Source organism: Bombus bifarius, unplaced genomic scaffold (genome assembly GCF_011952205.1).
Source record: "Bombus bifarius isolate JDL3187 unplaced genomic scaffold, Bbif_JDL3187 scf7180000008008, whole genome shotgun sequence".
Taxonomy (NCBI): domain Eukaryota; kingdom Metazoa; phylum Arthropoda; class Insecta; order Hymenoptera; family Apidae; genus Bombus; species Bombus bifarius.
The window spans coordinates 2,902,233-2,918,936 of NW_022884386.1; the positions used below are offsets into that span (position 1 = coordinate 2,902,233).

Genomic DNA, 16,704 nt, shown 5'->3' on the forward strand with positions numbered 1-16,704 from the left:
CCCTTTCTCTTTCTATCTTTTTTTTTTTTTCTAACCAAGAACGGTGGTTATATCTATACGTGAGTTCCCTTTTTATCGAAATAAATCCATGTAAACGGTCGGAGCCGGTGCTACGGTGCGAGCAATTATCTGTGAAATGAAAAGCGCGTTTTCGAAAACGCTGCCCGCGGTGGCGTATACACGAAATTAACCGATACGTCAAAGAAAACAAGTTTAAACTGCAGTAACTGCGATGTTCATTAAGAATTTATTTTATTTATATTCTGCATTTTATAAAACACTTGTTCCGTCACATAGTTTTCAAGTTCTTCAATATTCTATTGCAACGGTACGATGTATACGTATACGGATTATCTTTATTCGTGAATTTTAATTTCGTCACTCTACACAAATATTAATATAATTTTATGAAGAGAGTGCTACTAATGAACCGTTCATTGGCTCTTTAAATTTTCTTTTAGCCATACTAGATTTGAAAATGAACGACACGTACTCAAATTACTTTGAAAAATAGTAAGGTGAAAATTTATTTTAATCAAAGAAATCGAATGCTTCATACGTTATAACCTGATACATAAATGTACGTCACAATGCCTTCCAATTATTTAATCTTCCCGTTTCCCTAAAGAAAATTAAATCGTTCAGGTAATGAGTATCGAGCACAAGATTAATCGACGAAACAACCCTTACACTACTTCGTTTTACAAACCAGTTTCATAAATTGTTTCAAATATACTACGATTCGTAACAATTAACTGCCTAACTAACAATTAAAATAACACGTTCGATACTCAACAATAAAGTCAAGCTGCTTTGGATAAAGTTCTAACACAGTTCCACCAGGGTCGAGTCAATACATCCTCGCCTTATTAAGTTAAGACAGAGAGCTTGTGGAAGCTTTAGTAGCGTTTGGCCATAAGGGTGCGCGTGGAAACCATCTGCCAGAAATTCCCGTTTGGTGGCTGCTATTCAAGGAATTCGTTTCATGTCGAGTTTAGCGCGCCGGCGCCACGATATTTCGCAACGACACCGTTCATTCTGCTCGACATAGCCCTCAAAATTCACCCTAACCTCAGTTACCCTACCGATGATGAAATAATGATTCCTCGGTATCGATATTTCAATCATGCTCTCCCTCTCTCCCTCTCTCTCTCTCTCTACATACTTGTTTCACTTTCGTGACACGGCCGTTGCTCGTTTAAATCCAACTCTACGCGAAGAATCAAACCTTAGCAGATCGAAATCGTGGGTGGATGGTAAACGAGTGTTCCATCCGCGAGGCTGAGGACGAGGGTGAATCGGTGTGGGGCAACGTTAAAGCGAACTTTCATGAGCCGGGAAGAAAGTCCACACAGGCTGACGCGCAGCCAGGAAGAAAATCGTATAAAGCATATCTAACGACCGATCCATTGATTTTCAATTTTCGCCGCGGGGAAGAGTCAGGTTTGCTGAATTAGCTTGCGCGAGCCGCGCCACGCCGTTGTCTCGACAGAGATTCAGCTTTGAAAACTTTTCAAGGGAGCTTTCGCGTCGTTATCGTTCCACGGCCTCGTGAAAAATATCTTCTCCTTACGACGATTGTACCTCATGTACCAGCTCCAGGATAGACTTCCGGAGAAGAACTGCGATTCATCCTACTGTCTACTGTAAGAGCTCGAGCCAACTATAAAGAGAATAATATTAGACCATCTGAAGTTGGTACGAGGCTTCGAGTTTATTAGGTATCTTTTATTTCCAGATTTAAATTGTTCCTTTTATCGATCAAGCACCACGTCAGCGTTCGAGAAACAGCGAGACATCGCATGTCCTATTTTTTTTTTTTTTTTTGCGTGCATCTGTACAGTGGGACGCGTAAAGTTCGTATCTGCATACATCTGCGTCGCTGTTTCGCTTATTTGCCTGGCTCGCTCGGCGTCCTGAACGAACTTGTGCAGTAACGAAGGACATTGTGCTTTAATATCGTAGAGAGGTGGCGAAGAATCTCAATGGACAAAGGTTGAAGATCCAACCACGGTTCTTGCGTTCGTTATGCGGCATATTCGATGAATAACGGTATTTCAGAGCGCGAAATTTATTTGGATACTCTGTTACCGTTTGGATACTACGAACTCGGATATTCGTCAACCACGGTCGGTTTGATCGTCCCAATTTTTCAAATAATTTTACGATAATGGAGGAAAGAGTACGGCGTAAATTGTAGCTAGTGGTACACGCTTCTGTTCCACATTTCCTCTACGCTTAATTTCGAAAGAGACAAAATCCACATTTACACTTCTACGATGGGTTTAATTAACGCGGGGCTCTGCGTTCTAGCTGGCGACGTTGTCTCCTTATGCTTGTGGAACTCCTCTGCTATCGAGCATGTTCCCATACATCCGCGCGTAAATGAAATTTCGCGGAGCTCGCGAACTCTGTAATTGCTACTTTGCGCACGGAAAAGATCGCGCGGCCCGAATCTTCGAGAACACCGAGCGCAACTTATCGCGAATTTGGCGCGTGTATACAGCGCTGGAGAACCGAGCCGGCTATGAGAAACGAAACCTTCAACGGACAACCAAGTAAACCGAAACGATTCACGCGTCCTATGTACCCTAGGTTTTCATATGAGCATTACATGAGTAAGAATGAACTGCACTGGCGTCCTTAAATATTTGGATACTACAAAATCATTGTAAATATCCATGTAACATATACTAGGAGCGAAACTTTTTAATCTAATGCCAGTGTCTAACGTTATACGATTAGTAGCTATAGAAACTATACTTGATGCTAATTGATATAAACTTGAAAACAATGAACGAAAACCGATGATTGACGAACCGGGATGATTAATGTATGTAAGATAAATGAATCTAAGGATCCAGGTAGAAGATTACTGTAGAACCTCGTGAGCCGAGACAGTTTGAAAAAAACGAAACCTTCGAACGAAGGAAATCAAGTAAAACCGTGGCTCTGGTATGCCACATCGAAGCTAAAATCCTACGTTTTTCGTATTTAATCGAATTTCCGGATAATTTCCCCGGTTAATCAATCGTTCCAACTTCCCCTTAAAAGCATAACGTAGACAGCCAAAGTCTAGAGTGATTTACTGGCGGAATACCAGACCATAAATACAATCGATAGCCATCCCTGTGAGTCGCGCTTAATTGCCTCCGGTGGGGAGGGGATACATCTCGGTCGCGTCCGTGGCGGCGTTAAACTACTGAAACCCGATGTTCCCCGGTATACGATGTGGTCTTCCAAGAAATCTTAACCGGCTGGTGGTCCAGATGCGCGATCATCATCGCCCCTGGCTGCGCCCTGACACTAAGGATCTGCGACGTTAGTATCCTCTGGTAGGAATAGGATGGCAAATTTCCGCAACCTATCGATTGTGGCCAAGCGCCTTGCATTATCTTCCCTATGCGAGAGCCGTGTGCAACACTGTTGGAATAGTCGCGAAACACATATCAACGCCGTATTTCCCTCGCAATCTAGAGCCTGTGCGCGTTACATAAATTCATAGAGGCATGAGGAGGCGGAGAAGAGGGCGAGGGAGGCGACAGGGAGAGGGTTAGAGAGAGAGAGAGAGAGAGAGAGAGAGAGAGAGAGAGAGATGTAGAAGGGAATGGAACGTAGAAGGGTAGGGGAACGTGTGGAACATGTTTCGCGCGATAGTGTACATTTGAGATACAGCGAGCGGACTACGGTTCTAATTCCGATGACGTATGAGCTTGCATAACCTAGTTTTCTGTTTGCCAGCCCCGGTAATGAGTTGTCTAGTCCTTTCTCTGTCTCGTGGCCTACCTTTCTCTGTCCTTTCCACCTGTAACCACCGAATCCCTTCTGTCGGTGTTGCACCCCTTCACCAACCGCGCCGCCTGCTAGCCGTAACATCGTGTATTCGTGCTCCGTAAATTATACGGCTGACAGATAATCGTACGTTCGTAAGTTTCAAACGATCTAGACATGGGATGATAGGGAAGCGTAAGTAGCTGCATAAGCAGTGGTAACAGCGAGCAGAGAGAGAGAGAGAGAGAGAGAGAGAGAGAGAGAGAGAGTAGCGCGAAAGTGGAAAGAAGGAAATCCGCGATGATGCGGAGGAGGTTAGCTAGCTAGAACGATAAGCGTGGTCGCGTGGTAAATTATGGAGCTGATTACCCGTCTAGATACCTCCGGTGGAATTGTTTTTAATGGAGAGCGACGGGAGATTAGCGGAAATCGGATTATCTTCCGGTGAACGTTCGACAGAAGTCGAAGAGACTTTTCGAGTCAGAGAGGGGAGGAATTTTGCAAGGAGAGGAAATGGTCGTTGGGGTGAAACACCGACAACTGTCTTTTTACTCCGCTGAAACTTCTCGCGAACTGGAAGACTACAAGAAAATTCTATCATGCTGGAAACAACCTCTAAGAGGTTTTAGTTGCCGCAACTTTCGACCTCGGAATTCGGTTAATTCATGTGCATCGAAAAGCACTCGAAAGCGTTCTCCTCGCTTTCCCGAACAGTGTCTCGACGGATGCGGTGGTACTCGGCACAGGAAATGTTCACCTGTGAATAGCCGCGGTTATTCCTGGAATCGAGCAAGCGTATTTTTCTTGCATGAAAGGAACAGAAAAGCGAGGAATTTGGCTAAATATACGAACGAAAAACCAATTTTCAAAAGTACTTTTCACAAAATTTGATATTTACAACTTCTCGATGCCGTATTGACCATCGCTAAAAATTTCCATTTACGAACCATGGAAGATTATTCTAGCGAATATTTTCGAGGAAGTCAAACGATTGAATTTCCAATAATCCTTCTCTACAGAATATCGTCCGATATTTGTTGCAACGAATCAGCATGGAATATTCCACTAATTATAAGACGAGAGCAAAACAAGAATTCGATTCCTTTCAGTCAGATATTCTCGTCTTGAATGAACTCGCCGGAAGAAAAGGGAAAAATTAATATTTCTAGTAGCGAGAAAGCACGACGTCGGCGAGAATTTCTCGCATGAAAGAAAACGGAGAGCATCGGCTGGCGTTCAAAGCAAAAAGTAGCTCCTGAGCTTGCTAGAACGGCGAGAATTTTAACGAGCATAACGACCCACGATGTTTATTAAATCGATCATCTTATCGTAACGCTGTGCAGCGATGATTTCAAGCCGGATATAGACGAGTAAGTATCTGGTGGCACGTGAAGCGACGATTTTTCATTGGTAACGTTCACGAAGCTCCTTTCATCGCCTGTTTGCCATCTCACTGGTTGCCGAGACAGCGGCAATAAAACAGATCGTTCGTCGTCGCTTTTACGTGAGATCACGCTCGCTGCAACGCGCGCTTCGCTCGCGCGTTTTGTGACTCTCTGCCTCTGCTCTAGACGCAGAAAGATTCGTCACGCTGGTGTCCCGGCGACCGTCAACGAATCTGTCACGTTACTCCGCAAAAATCGCAACGCTCCGACCGCGAAAGAAACGCCTTCGCGTTTATAGCGCGCGAGGGTTGAAGTTCTGCGAAAGTTTTTTAGTGGCGGTTAGTTGAAATCACTGGAAAAACACGGGGCAAAAATTCAACACGGTGAGTTTCGAAGAAAATTGGACCGGTCGCTCGACCATACTAACCAGATTAACTTTTACACGATTTTTTTTAACGCTGCAACTTTACTAACAAGAAAAACATAAAATTTATACATACAGAAAATGAAAATACACGGTGTAATGAAAGAGGTGGTGTATATTTTACAGAAAATCATTCAAAAGTACGCCGTCATGAATTTATGAAATTTTTGTAAAATTATAAACTGATCATTTTAATTATTTCGATAGTTGTAGTATTAAATGTTTTGTATGTAAGAATATATTGCTTTTATCTAGCAGTTTACTATGCAATAATTTACGAATGACTGTAATGATTCGATATAAAAACAACTCGTACCAAGTTTTAAATGATTGCAAAAATGTAGTAACGATAAGACAACAGAACACGCAAAGAAAAGTTCATATTTTGCCTTCTTTTTGCTTCACCATTCGTAATGCTGTACATATACTCTAGTACAGCCAGCGGCTTGGTGAGTCTCTACATCGATGGATTTCACTCCCTGCCAATTGCTATTTTCTCTTTTATAACATTCACCTGTCATGTAAAAACACAAGAAAATATATATATACGAGAAAACAACAACGGTGTTCTTACGATACTATAAATGGACATACATTTGACATAAAATGTATCAAATGAGATGTTACGAGCTGAATTCTCCTGAGACCAATGAACATATTGACTTTATGTTCTTTTTCGAATTAAATGGTTCAGGAAGGTACTGTGTCTAGTATTGTGCAACAAACTTTTTGTAGCGACTGTTTGTTAGACGAGCAGTAGGTCGTTTCCTTAGATGATTTTACACAACACATTTTTTATGTTTCCATTATTCGACGTTTCATGTTAAATCGAATAACATTCACCTAACTATTGTTTCTTTTGTCACCCTGAATATCATTGTTCAGGTTACAATTTCACTTTACACACGAATAAGCACACTTTTTCCATCGTTAGGTTTCAACTTCCAAACGTTTGAAACTATTGTAAACAAGCTTGATGCTTGCAGAAGGAGAGCTAGTGAAGAAATTTGGGACAAGAAACTAGAGTTAACTCGCCATTCATCGAGAGACAGAAGGGGAACCAACCGCACGCGTCGTTAGATGTAACAAATGCAACACGGTCGAGAAGGGCGCACAGAGGGAAGAAGGTAAACGAGCGTCCGAATGCGTGAGTGTGGCCAGGAAAAAAGGTCGCCAACTTAACGAGGTAATTTAATCCGTTTTGTCAGCCAAGCCAGCCAACAACGATGCTTTACGGGGTTTACTTGCAACGAGAGATAATAACTCATCGCGAGTTTTGCTGAATCTGCGTTTACCTTGCTTCTGATTTGCCTTGGCTGTTGCACCCACGTTTGTTGATGACGCCCATTTCATCCTTCACCGCGATACTTGAACAATTAGTAATTAATTATATCGACCACGAATACTCGAGGCACTTTTCCTTCCCGTTAAACAGTCCAATTGAAAAATACTCTTTCATCCTTTCTACTAATCGCATTAAAATTAAGTCATTATATCATATATCAGTTATATTAGGATTAAAGATTCTTTCAATTCGTCTTATATGCCCACTCGAGTGATTTTAGGCTTTTTAATATTACCAGCCTATTCAAAGGATATCACAGAACGCGAAAAGAAGTTGGATCTCGAATTTTTTTCAAGAGAAACAGTCTCGCGAGAGTGGGATAAATTCGTCGTAATTGGTCGTTGTTTCGTCAGGCGTTATCTTGAGGTACGTTGAATAAGTGCTGGCGCGAGAGTAGGTTTCGTTTGAAGCGTATCTCATTCGTCTATCTTATTTTTACAGGGCTGGACCAGCCGGAACCAGAGATGAATTCTTGCATGCCTTCCATTGAAACACCCTGCCGGAAATTACACTTTTTACTTTTCCCCACCTCTGCGAAATTGAGTGGGTGCCTAGAGCCTGATGAGAAGCATCCGCAAGGAAAGCCAACGTGCAACGCGAACTCCGCCCGCTGAATGTTTAAATGCACGGCAGGACTTTATCTCGGTAAAAAATTATGAAATTCAGATCCGTCTGTTGCGAAAAATGGCGCGATAACGTGCAGAAACAGTAATAAATATTTCAGCAGGATAAAACGCGGATTCGCGTGCATTCAGAGCCGCTTCTGCTTTCCCAATAGATTTCTATTTTTCTGGCCATGTACCGACTGTTTAATCCCAAAAGCGGGTGCACCGATACGATGTAACGTTGTTTCTTCTGGAATTATTATCGGTCAAATAATTATAATTCGGGAATTTTTTCTACATACGTGCACTATGTTACTACATTTTACGCATACGTTGGCCACAGCGTTGGCCACGGCTATTGCGTGAAATCGATCGGCAACACGAGCATGTTGCAAAAGGAATTTACTCAATAGCAAACATTTTGCGCGACATTCGGTGATACTAAGAGATACTTATCATGAAAAATCGCACGAAATTTCGACACACCGTTGGACGTGGATTCAAGGCGACAATCGACCGACCCATATTTTCCAAGAACCCCGCACGTTGAATTAGACTGTCGAATACTCGTCTTTTTTTTCCTCACGTGGCGAATTCGCGAAATTTACCCCCGAGACGTGAGGAGCATCGGCGTCTTTGTCACGGATTACATACTGTATACTCGGGACGAGAGAAGGATACCGGGGAGCCCCTGAAATATATTATCCGGTAGGGGACGTTTCCACCCCCTTATTTCGCGTTTCAGCTCCGAAGCGAACTGGCCTTGCGAGTTCTCGCCCAACCAACCTAGCAACGCGTTGGGAACAGCAACGATCCTTAACTTTACCGCTGACACCTCGAGTGTCCAAATAAATAATGCGCCTTATTTGTTATAGGAATTGTACCCAGCAAGGGATGAAATCTGCGGCTGCCGGCAGCCAACACCAGCCACCCGGAAATCTGCGTGATTAAGTGCACCCTTCGTTGGACGATAATTGCTCTACAAATACGCGAAATTTATTGCGAATTCACCACTAGACACCGGGGACACGTCCCTTTTGCAACCTACCACGAATTTCCCCGGGACGACTACATCTGACGGTCAAGTTAAATAAACGATTATCCTCTCTTTATTTCACTTTACAGCTGATAAACAGTATCTTGACCATTTGCAAATTCTCTTCAAGGAAAGACGTCGTATCGACCACGTTGTCTTGGAGGAAGCAGTGAAAAAAAGTTCTCTTATTTCGATACGGTATATTTTACAGAATATCACGAACATATTGTTTTTATGCGGTGTGTTTAAATCTCTGCAGTTTATATCGATTATTTTAATTTAATGAATTGTATAAATGGTATACGAAAATGTAAAAACATCGAGCTGCAACATACATTATGCAGACAGTACGTAAAAACTGTTTTTGAAAATAACTTCTTGAAATATCAAATGCTGCTTGCATTGCAAAAAGTTAATAATTTAACATGATTCGATACTGCAGTTACTATAAAAACATCCGAATAATTCTTGCTTAAAGATTTAATTTTTAATTGAATAACAAGGAAAGGTATAAAAATCATATAAATGATTTTCCAATCATTATTTCAGCCCGTGTTCCATATAATTTCATTAAAGCTTTCGAGACTTTCATCTCAGCCTTTTGACAAATATTGTGACAGTTAATGTCTGCAAACCTTATACCATACAATCAATAAAGAGTATCGTTAGTAATTGAGCTTGATTTCTCATTAATCCATTACATAACGAACGCTAGAAGGATTTCATCGTTCGATGTCCTGCGAAGTAGGAGAACGGCGCGACATTAATCGAGCTGCACTCTTTGCTCGATTAATAAATTTCACGGTAGTGAAAGCACTTTGTAATTTCCCCAGGCAAGCGAGATACCTGTCAGATATATCTCGCTCGAAAGAGATTTATAATGAAAACGAGAAATTCATAAAGTCACACCGGCGAATTTACAGTTATACCGTGGGTCTCGCTCTCGATATTATTAATCGTTGAAACTCGCGGTTTCGACGTTGAAATAATCTCCCATATCCGAGAGGTCGACTATCGTTATCGACTCGTGAGCTTCGTCGAACACAGCCCGGAGTAGTCGAATGTTTTTCGTTGCAGAGTAAAATTTTAATCGCTCCCCGTCAAATTCCAAAAACAGAAGATCTCCGATATTTTCACCGTACGGTTCGATCGATTCCACGAAGAGAGGTTAAAAAATATAGTAGAACGGACAGCAATTTCAAACGTTCCGTGTAATCAGCGACGGCATGATAAAAATACGAGGGGACCGGTAAAACGCCAACGAAGCGATACGCGACAATGTGGTGGGATCGGAACGTTTTCGCGAAATTTTAGTTTTTCGTTTTTCACCAGCCAAACAATGAAGTATATACCGCGTGGCGGACGCAGTGTAAAATCTTTGCCAATTCCGCGAGATTTAGCGCGGCCGCTATCCATAAAACCGGAAATTGATTACGTTCGCGCTAATAGAATTTTTATTCGCGCGACGACCGTTCTCCGCGCGCGAATTCACTCTCCATAGTCTGTGGCAAATACGGAGCCATGACGATGTTCTGGAATCGCTTCCGCGGTTATCGTATAAATTTCATCGAGACAAGACTGTCTTAGAGTCCTATCACTGGTATACCGAGGTTGTGTTCGTTTAACGGATTTTATGTCTCCCCAGTGTAGCCGTTATGAAAAGAATTGCGACATAAGTTTTAAAAACGCCCTAACGTCGTTGCACTTAGTTTTAATGATGAGATGGATATGCTACAGGGCGAGTTTCGGTCAAGTTAATCGAATTGCTTGAATTCCAGCTATTGAAATTGAATTATTTATCTTTTATTATTTCGATTTCGAAGGAAAATATTCATTTACTCTCTACCATCATTGTTTTTTCATTCACTAGCAGGTCCTCGTTAGACGATCTAACTAATATTACCAGTAGAATTCTACACTTCGTACATTACCAGTATATTATTGAATTTTCTTATATAACGGTAATAACATTGATAATTAAACAAATGAGATTAAATTAAATTCAAAAATTACGATGAAAGTTTTGCACATTGACATTATATATAAATTACAATCAAATTTTGCAAGCTACGAACCATCTGATTACCTTACTCGACGTAAAATTGCAAAATTATAGCAGAGAAGCCTATAACCTACAACCTGTAACTTACAAATTCATCGATATGTTATAACTTCGCTAATTTTACTCATATATACATTTAAGCATGTAGAAATATCGATTTTCAATATTTCTGCAGCGATGAGTCGCAGACCATAAATATAAATAAACTATTACTTTTGAATTGGTTCGATAGCTAGATGGAAAAGTTGCGACGTAAAGATAAACAGCTAAGCGACGGTAAAACGATCTTCATGAATGTTTAACGTTCGATCGTCGTTTAAATATTTAATTCGCCCCGTGGCGCGTGTAAACGCGAATAAACGGCCGTCGCACAGAAAACCAAGCTATCGTAGTAGTCGTTGGCGAGCCGATGCGGGCCCCCGAATCCGTTTGCCGCTGGAATCGCGACAAGCAGTGCATCGTGGAAGCACCACGAGAATCAAGGTTCAAAGTCGGCGGAAGTTCGTTACACGAATGCCACGAGGATTCCCTTCGCTTGGGTGTACTTTTTCCTGTGGCATTCGCGCGGCGACGGTGTTAAAATTCAGCGCGTTCAGCTTGTCGCCAGAGGCAGTCCAACTGGGTCATTAAATATGAGAGATCTCGTTGCCGAGACTCCCTCTCGTCGAGCGTGCTCCTACACGTACGGTAGTAGTGCAAGAAAAAAAAAAGAGTAAGGAAAAAAGGAATGTAGAGAGAAGAGAAGGAGCAGCGAGGGTATTTGACGGGGAGAGGGTGAACGAAACAACCGGAGAGGCTTGGAGAGAGAAGTAAGTCTCTTACAGTTGTTTCTCGGCTGCCTGACGCGCGAGACGCGCCACTCTGGATGCACTTTTGTATAATTTTACTTTAATTGCTGTTGAGACCCGGGAGTTTTCAAGTTTCTCCTCTCCTTATCTTTTTCATACTGCTCTAGCAACCGGCTGCTGTCTTCGTCACCGGCCGTTTCACCTCTACATCACCTCCCCTTTCTTCTCTTTAATCTATTTCTCTCCCCAAAGCTTCTTGCCTTTATTTCCTCCCTCCTTGGCACGCTTTAACTCTCCACCAACCTTCGCTTCCTCTCTCATTTCTTCCTTCTATCATCCCGTCTCTTTCCCGCTTACAATCGCGTCGGTACACGTCCACTTTTCCTCTTCTTCTTCCTCTTCCTTACACCTCCGCTATCACCTGCTGGCTGCATGTAGCCAGCGTTGCAGTCACGAGTCAAGGCATTCCGAGGTAAAACTGCTTTATGCAACCGTTCCTCGTCTTAACTCATAACGCGAACAGCGAGCGCGCTGTTGAGTCGACGATAAGCCTTTCACGGCTGCCTTGGTTCCACGGGATCCGCGAAATATGATCACGTCCAGCGGATTAAGCACGAACTCGAATTAGGGTTGGAAGGACGTGAGATCGCCGTGCGCAGTCTCGCGGATCCGGGCCTTCGTTTCAGTGCTTCACTAGCCGGTGGAATTCGCGAGAACGCGCGAATGAAAGCGCACGTGGCCGCTAATCCCACTCACGTTTCTCAGACGCTATAATGAGATGGCGTTATTGTTTTTATGCCGAACGGGATACGACTCGGGATTTCAATTTCCTCTCTTCATTAATACTGCTCTCTCTTTCCGTCTGTCTGTCTGTCTGTCTCTCTCTCTCTCTCTCTCTTCCTATCTCTCTCTCTCTGTTCTAGCTGTTGGCGAGTGGTCGCTTAAGACAGAAAAAGTTTAACGGAATGTGATAAATTAATTGTGGATGTTAATGCATTTATGTTAAATTTAACCCCTTCGAAACTATATATTTTTGGAAGTTGTAAAAAAGAATCCTGTTCACGAATTGTCAAACGGAGAGTGCTTTCGTAAAAAAAAGTTGAGATTTTATCGAAGATAAATATATTTTGATAACTCGTTAAAATACAATGTTGTGTAAACACAATATATACAATGATTAAAAGTACAAAAATGCATAAAATGTTCATAACGATACATTCAAAATGAAATACTTGTTACAATATTTAAACGATGAAATCTCCCGTAGCTTCTATTTTATTCAATTGTTTGTAAATATATTAATTTGCATGAACATCCACGGTCGAACGATAAATCACACGTTTCGACGCTTATAACATCCATGTAACATCCCCAAATGCAGTCCTATTGATTCCTGTAGCTATAAACACTAATATATCTTTTAATGAAAATTTCACAAACGCAGTTCTAGTTGTCCACTTCGCGATGCTAATAAAGTTATTCGAAGAAAAATTGAAAGTTAAAAAGGAAAAGTTTTGCAAATGGTGTTTTTCAGCCATTACACTTCTCTCAACCCTTACAGCCAATATTTTCTGCGAATTTACTAGCCGTAACGAAGCAACTCGCAGCTCGAATATTTTCAATTAAGCGTAAGTATCCGGCAAAGTTGGCGTCGCGAATTTTAATCAAAGCGAAAAATGCCCATCCCAAGACGAGGTACGTATACATATATTAGCCGGGAAGAGCTGTTGCTCGAGACTTTGTCACTTGGCTAAGGTGATCCTTTGTTATCGTGCTCTATCTAAAACTTCCATAAGGTCTCGAAAGAGGCGCAGACCGGCAACTCTTCGCGAAGTCTCCGTGGAATAAGATGTTATCGAGCTACCCTGGCAATGTTTACCCAAAAGCGGTCTAAGGACCAGCAGGTTCCTGCACTCTTTCATCGAGCATATCAGATATTTATATCGTGGTCGTAACAGGGACGTTTTCCCTCGTGGACGAGGGGATCAACGAGCCGGAAAACACGCAAGTAGTCATTGACACTGACTGATACGTTTTCACCTCCGCTTATCGAGGGATATCAAGATCCTTTCGCGAGGTCGAGCTTTTTATTCTCGTGGAAGTTGTAGCAGAACTCATGAAATTCCACTGGGAGAAACCTTCCCCCTCGTTAAAAGATTTTCCAGGTTATACGAACGATAATTATTTCGACGAGGACTCTCTTCTCGCAAATGGGTAGATTTAAAACGCGGCGAATCATTGAATAATATGTAATATTCATCGAGCCGTGAATTGAAATAATGCCGAATGAATATGCAAGAGCTTGGAACGATTATACGCAAAGAAAAGTGGGTGTATCGGGGTCACAGAGCCTCTAACTTACAACTTCAAGATAAATCTCGACTTACTTTGCTCGCCACGAGTGTGCCTGCGAGGCGCGTACAATGCCACGGCGTTTCTCTCTTTGTACAAACAGTTTTTTACTCTCCTCGGCCTGCTCGCTGTCAAATAGCACACGTGTCCCTTTCTCCGTTCTATCCTTCCACTTTCTCTTATCGCGTTCTCCTTGCTTTTCGTTCCTTGAGTGTCGTTTTTTTACGCCGCGATACCTATCCTAATGAAGAACGAATAAAAAGCTGCCGCACCGTCGACTGCGGCAACCAGAAGGAATTCGCATATTTACAGAGAAAACCGAATTCTCACTCATTTAAATAAAAAACCGCGCCACCTCAAGACTAAACAGCATAAATCTGAATAAGATCAACCGCGTAAATGAAGTAACGTGTGACTCCATTTTCTTAATTAAAATATACGAGTATATATATTCCCGAAAGGAATATTAAAGACGTTCAGCAGATGTTACGAAATTACATGGTATACGACACACATTTTTTCAATTGGACCTATCGTTAGGTGCGCTACGATTTGAAAGATGTTTCCTAACCATTCACCGAGGCGCTAAGAATATCACTAAAAGTAGCCAATTCTAAGAAGAAAGAAAGTTGACGACACACTTCCTTTTAATAAATTACTCGAAATACACGGCACGACTGCGATATAGACCGGGCATTCGAGATAGTGGTTCCCTGACCTCTCTTGTTACCGACCTAAAACCTCAACCATGCTCTTCCGCCATTCCGACCGCTATCCTTCGCCAGTAATATTGCTGTTCGTACCTCTTCCCGCCTCATTTCTCTCTCGGCTCGCCGCCTTTCTCCCTCGAGTTTTCTGATCTGTCCTTCCGTTTACGTCCCATTAAAAAAAAAAAAAAAGAAAAGAGAAGGAAGAAGAAAAAAATATAAAAAGGAAGAGGGACAGCGACTTCTCGAAAGAAACTCTAGCTTTTGCATGCGTTTCCCTTCGGGACCGAAAGAAACGGCTTTCAGAAACGACCCTCGTTGTTCTAAAGTCACCGACAGAAATTACGCGAACCGCTTCGTCGCGTTTATGTGTCGGCTCTGCCCGGAATTAATTACATCGCGTGATGATCGAAATCTCTGGGCTCACGTGTTATTATTTATTTCTTCCGCGCTTATCTTCCGGACGAAACTGTCGCGATATTAAAATCCGCGATAATTGTGAAGTTCCTACGATCGCGAGGGGAGAGAGAGACACTGGTGCGGGTGCACAAAACGGAAGAAAGTTGCCCGGCTTACTTGCAAGGCAGTCAAACAAATAAATGTTCCAACGGGCGAACATAAAACTCATGATATATGAGATAGAAGGAATACCGGCGATCTCTCACGTGAATCCTCACGTACGAGTCCCATGCATCATCCCCCGACCATGCTACCGTCCGTGCACAAGCTCTCGACCTCTACCGACTCAACAACTTTCCTAACACCGTTTCCATTTACATGCACACACGCACTCCTGCTTTCGTGTGGGTTACATTTTACGTTCGGCCACACGAGCCCCGGACTCGCCAATTTTTTTCTCGGACCTGTTTTCTATAACCGTCTCTTACAATTAGCGACGTATAACTCTTCATTTCTGCTTTCATAGGATGCTGGCCAGAATTGTCGCTTTGGTACACTAGGGAATCCCAAATTTTGTTTATTTACGAGAAATGTAATTTTTGTTTTAATTTCTTCAGAATATTTGTAAATTATGTTGGGTACCGATGACTGACGCATCGTAAATACAACGACGCGATACATGTCGCGGTAACACAGCCGAGTTGATTGCGTTTTTGCTGTTTTCACAATTTATAAATACAGGATTCGCACTGTTGATTGCCGTAGCCATAAATAATTAACGTTTTTTAACAAAAATCTCATAAAGAACAATTCCAACTATGTATTTTTGTAACATCAATAAAGTAATTTGAAAAAGTGACAATTACTCGTGAAAACGAGCCTTGCAATTAGTCTTCTTTTAGGTCGTTTCCTACAATTAGAGACACGTATTGCAAATAACTCTTTATTTTCACTGGATAGTAGTCAGACTTCTCATTTTGAAACATGTAATTCTAGATGTTTCTTCTATCTAGAAGTAACTTATTTTTTTCCCACTTTTTTTTACACTTTCCAAGCTTGGTACCCGACTAAACAAGTACAGGAGTGTGATAAAATTTATTTCCTTTGTTTCATTACTATTGACAAGTACGTAACAAGACTCTTACACCGTCGTATTCCATCGACGCTACGCAAAACTTTATCCCGACCAAGTTAGGCGATGATCATTAATTTAAAAATATGGCGGTCGCCAAGCGAACGGGCAGGTCCAGGGGAAATCAATCGCGTTCCATTTCGGTCGATATCGAAGTACCACGCGTCAAAAGACAAATATATCGCGCCGAGGGGACGACGATGAATTTTTTATTCATTTTGTATATTAATATACCGCGGCGACGATCGAGTTTTATCGATGCCCTGAATCCGACTATAAAGCGAAAAAACATTGCAGGACCGAAATGGCGAACGCTATCGGGACAGGACTCTCGCGTCCCGGACGCCATTCGAAAACGGCACTTCCGCCAGCTTGAAAACCATCTCGATACAGCTCCTGCTTTTACGATAGCGTAAAGTCACGCCAGGCCGATTCGAAACACGGCGAAAGATCGGCGAGTATCAGGGCCCCGCTTATCTCCGCCATAAACCTCCGCAAGCAACCGATCCGATCGAGCACACGGCTTACGCTTTACGCTCGCGAAATAATTGGGAATTACCTGTAATCCCTGCACGGATCCAATTGGGATTGGAAAAAAGACCATGGCTAGGCTGTGGTTAAATCGTATCCCCGTTCCGTGTGATAAAATCACATGGAATTATGAAATAGCTCTCGCGTCATTACGCTCTGATAAATCA

At 42.2% G+C, this 16,704-nt stretch overlaps 1 protein-coding gene and 1 long non-coding RNA gene across 5 annotated transcripts in view; one reads left to right on the plus strand and one right to left on the minus strand.

Moving 5' to 3' along the window:
• Window positions 1–16,704, minus strand: part of LOC117206828 (tyrosine-protein phosphatase 99A-like) — a 420,696-nt gene that overhangs the window by 182,892 nt on the left and 221,100 nt on the right. The window lies entirely within an intron of this gene.
• On the plus strand, window positions 6,575–8,621 carry LOC117206829. The gene is made up of 3 exons (XR_004487444.1): window positions 6,575–6,766; window positions 7,367–7,570; window positions 8,406–8,621. It is a non-coding gene; the product is annotated as an uncharacterized LOC117206829 (long non-coding RNA).